Source organism: Echiichthys vipera (assembly GCF_963691815.1).
Source record: "Echiichthys vipera genome assembly, chromosome: 1".
Classification (NCBI taxonomy): Eukaryota; Metazoa; Chordata; class Actinopteri; order Perciformes; family Trachinidae; genus Echiichthys; species Echiichthys vipera.
This window is the reverse complement of record NC_139826.1, coordinates 6116936-6121964: the sequence shown is the minus strand read 5'-3', so window position 1 is coordinate 6121964 and position 5029 is coordinate 6116936.

The window sequence follows — 5029 nt, the reverse complement described above, 5'->3', positions numbered from 1 at the left end:
GTGGTCAGCGGGTACAGGAAGAGCTGTATATTGTAGCTTTAGTTATGTCTACCTGGCTGTCATTAGGTGTGCAGACCTGACTCAACTTGTTCTGGAGCACAGTACAGTGTGTACACCCTCTTCTTCTGTCCCTGTGTCAGTTTAAACGCTTCTGAGCGCATTACTGCCCTCCACAGGATAACAGACGCATTACTTAACTCGGCTTTATTCAAACTGTAGCGTGTAGGCTAACCTATGAGGCTAACTTAACAACTTAACAGTGATGAGAATGAGTGTAGCAAGTAGGCTAACCTATGAGGCTAACTTAACAACTTAACAGTGATGAGAATGAGTGTAGCAAGTAGGCTAACCTATGAGGCTAACTTAACAACTTAACAGTGATGTGAATGAGTGTAGCATGTAGGCTAACCTATGAGGCTAACTTAACAACTTAACAGTGATAGGAATGAGTGTAGCATGTAGACTAACCTATGAGGCTAACTTAACAACTTAACAGTGATGTGAATGAGTGTAGCATGTAGGCTAACCTATTAGGCTAACTTAACAACTCAACAGTGATGGGAATGAGTGTAGCATGTAGGCTAACCTATGAGGCTAACTAAACAAATTAACAGTGATGGGAGTGAGTGTAGCATGTAGGCTAACCTATGAGGCTAACTTAACAACTTAACAGTGATGTGAATGAGTGTAGCATGTAGGCTAACCTATGAGGCCAACTAAACAACTTAACAGTGATGGGAATGAGTGTAGCATGTAGGCTAACCAATGAGGCTAACTTAACAACGCAACACTGATGGGAGTGAGTGTAGCATGTAGGCTAACCTATGAGGCTAACTTAACAAATTAACAGTGATGGGAATGAGTGTAGCATGTAGGCTAACCTATGAGGCTAACTTAACAAATTAACAGTGATGGGAATGAGTGTAGCATGTAGGCTAACCAATGAGGCTAACTTAACAACGCAACAGTGATGGGAATGAGTGTAGCATGTAGGCTAACCTATGAGGCTAACTTAACAACTTAACAGTGATGGGAGTGAGTGTAGCATGAAGGCTAACCTATGAGGCTAGCTTAACAACTTAACAGTGATGGGAGTGAGCTAAGTACATTTACTCAAGTACGGTACTTTAAGGGGAAACTTTTTTTTTTACCTTTTCACATTTAGTGTCCGATCAATGTGGAGACACTGGGCCTCATTTATCAATCTTGCGTGAAAATGGGCGCAGATCTGAGCGTAGAATTGGTCGTAGGAAAGGACCCACGTGTGATTTATGAAACATTCTTATCTGGCCAATCTCAGCGTACGAATGAGCGGGCCTTGATAAATGCGGCGGCTGAATTCATCATTAACATGTTACGCCCTTAAATATTCCTGGTTCGGAGGCCTCGCCCACTGAGGTCAAACACGGTGAGGAGAAATGCAGGTTAGAAAATAAACTTTTCCCACACACAGATCGACATCCTGACATCCGAGATGGAGCAAAATAAAGATGTGCTTTTTGTCTTAAGAGTGGAATAAAAGGGGCCCATAAAAACGCTGTATGGAAAAGAATAACATGGACAGGTGTAACCCAATTAAAAGCACACACCTTTGAACATATGAATTGCAAGAAAAGCTTGGATAATATTTAGGAAACTCTAAGTCAAATACATTCAACTTACTCAAAAGATCCATTTCATTCATTTTGTAATTATGGCTGCAGTATATTTCCACAGAACATACAGAAGGTGTTGTTTTGTGTTCGCTATTATCCAAGTTTGTGATTTTAACCTCTTTAGAATAGTTTAAAGACTGTAAGTAACCAATGTTCTGACCGTTGTGGGTTACCTGTATATAAACTACTCCTATAGGTGGAAACAACAGCCTTCTGATCCAGAATATCACCTATAATGCAAGGGGGTGCATTTCACGGCAGGGGTGCTGAATACGGCACAACACCGGCGCTCTTGCTCTGTAGCGGGGTTTGCCAGCGGGGTTATTAGGTATACCGTTAGAGGATACTGAAGAATTAAAATCATGTGTTAGTGTGTGTATTAGTAATGATTCAATTAATAATCATGTGTCAGCATGTGTACTAGTAATGATGATTAAGAGTGGGATAATCAATGATTGAAGAATTAATAATCATATGTTAACGTGTGTATTAGTAATGATTATTAATTATTAGTCCAAGCTCAAGCTTTTCTTCTTACAGAAAAGCATACAAACTTTTGACTCAATCTTTTTCTGCTTTCTTCAAAAGCACAGGAACAGTAAGTCGGTCAAGGTCACACAGACAATGAACTAGCCATGTTGCAAATATGCACCTGGCAAAGTTAGTTGAGATTAGGGAAATTGCTGTACGTGTTGTGCTTTCTTCACAGATAAAGAAGAAGACTCCTGCTATACAGAGGCTACTCCTACGCGCAGGGAGGAAGATGGAGGCTGGAGGACTGCTACTTCTGAAATACACATATGCACGCACAAGCAGACACATAACCACGCCTTTGTAACAAGTTTATATGCTGGAGTAGTTAGAATAGATATCAGAACTTCTTGCCTCTGATCACGGGTACTGTGTGCTCACAGTTACTCTAGATAGAGAATAGAACATTTCTCCAGACGTCTGTAGAATCTGATGTTCTTCTGCTAATAAATGCCTGCTGGTGCACTCAACTACCAACGACTCTGCTGACTCCAGAAAGCCTCCTGTAGAATTTGAATTACGCAATATATAACTCTGTTAGGTCCTTTTCATTTGTGTGAAATTCTGAAAAGTATTGTGTAAAATTCCTACAATACCTTTGTCACCTAGAAGAACCATACCAAGATGTTAATCATCTGATACCTTTTTTGATTTAATGCAATTTATCGAAGGTAGCCACGAACCGAGGAGATGACTTTGGCTCTGCAGTGCGTCTTGCTGCAGCCTCGCGCCAACACATTCATTCATTCATTCAATGTCGGGGTCGTGGAGGGCTGGAGCCGAGCTGTTTTGATATTTAGAAGAATCGTGTGTGTGCCCGACCACCAGGCCACCACGTTTAAAAGCGACAGCTTGGCATCACAAATCACCTGTACATTTCTTTTATCGAGTGGTAGTTTTGGCGGTTGATGAATGCGTAATCATTCATGGATGGTGCCTTCAGACGCACATGAGTACAATCAATTGCTCCAACCACAATTTTTATATTTTTTTCATTCGTTTTAAGAATCGTTTTTATCTGTTCTTAATATGTGACTGCTTATGCTTAACGACAGCTGAGGTTTGTTCATTATTTTCAGCCAGATTTTGCTGTGCTGCACCGCAAATACACAGGCTCAAATTTGCGTACACGACCTCAGACCAGACGTGAGATTTGATCGTAGCTCCCGCTCACCTCCAAATTGATAAATGCCGTCGCCAGAAAATGGCCGTACGCACGTTTTTCTGCCATACGTTTGTTTGATAAATTAGGGCCACTGTGTCCTGAGCAAATGTCACTTTCTATCATCACTGCATCACTTTATTTAGTTGTACTGTAACTCAGTTCAGTCAGAAATGCTGCTACACTTTTACCGCTGTTAGCACTTATCGCTCCTTATCACTTATTCAGTTTGTACTTATCTTATTTCAATCTGCTGCTAAACTGAACGCTGCGTATTGTTGTATATTGTATAAACCTACGTCTAACCACAATGTCTGTTGCACTCTTTCACATTTAGTTAATTGTTTGATTTATTCAATGTTATCTTTATTTTGATTTGATTTATGTTAGCTTATTGTTACTCTGATCCTTTCCCATCTTTGTATTGAAACTGGTGCACAATCATTTCCCTCTGGATAAATAAAGCTTCTTGAATCTTAAAACTTGAAAAATGTTGATAGTAAATGTAGTCAGTTGAAGAAAAGAAAACTTGCTCACAGAGATTCAGTTATATTTCATTTTTTTGATAGGCCTCTGGGGCGTCAATCGGGTATGGCAAGATATGGCAGCAGCCACACTTTGGCTCCAGGGGAAAATGTAAATTTTCTTTAAAAAAATAAATAAATTATGGAATTACTCTTTGTCAATTAGCAGATTTTTATTTGCTAAGCTAATTAACTAAAATGAAAAGGAAGCAAAGGACTTTAGAATCTTTTTTTATCAATTAAAAAGGCATGTGATGGGTCCAATGTTGGAGGGAGGAAGACCAGGTAGTGAAGGTGGGATTCAGGCTGTTAACGGGACTGTTAGCCACTCCAGCACCTGCGCCGGGGATGCAGATGCTAACAGGAAGACGGAGACTACATGCATCGAGGCTGAGAACTCGTCCACAATGACTTCTCGAATTGAATCTTTGAGTCTGAGTCCCCACCAATTTCTCAGATTGAAATAGCTGGATCAGACTTGGACAATTGAGATGAAGGACGTGGAGGAGCAGAAAAACATCATGTTGGCTCTGACAACTCAACACCATGTCTGTCGCTTTTCAGAGGTCATAAAACTGCAGCAACAATTCCGGTTTCCACCGCATAAAACGAAAGATTCTTCTCTGTTTCATAACGAGTCAAACCCTACCTGCAGACCACTATGAGGATGACAGGCTAACACACCTTATGTTAATGGCTGTCGTAAGATCACTGGACCCAGATGAACTTGTCAATGACTTTGCCGGTTTGAGGCCTCAGCGTTAACCACTGATGGATTAATTATGAAAGTTCATCTTAAGGCAAGATAAATCTTATTAATCTATTAAAAAAAATATGATTTCTCTTTTCTTCTCCCTCCCTCCCTCTCCTCTTTGCATTTGGACTTTAACAGTTTTAAGTTGACCTGGTTTGTTCACGTGATATTGTTGCAATTACATAGTAAATGAAGTGAACACAATGAGTGACTTGTGTTTGTCAGAAAGGCTATTACTGCTCTCTAACCCTGCCACTTGCTATCCATGACTGAATTGATTGATTGACGTGCGTAGTTAAGTGTTTGTGTCCGTAGTTAAGTAAGTGGGATGTGAGTGAGACTGTATCTGAAAAGGTTCACATTTTCCTAACCACACAGATAAGCTACATAGCAGACTTGTCAC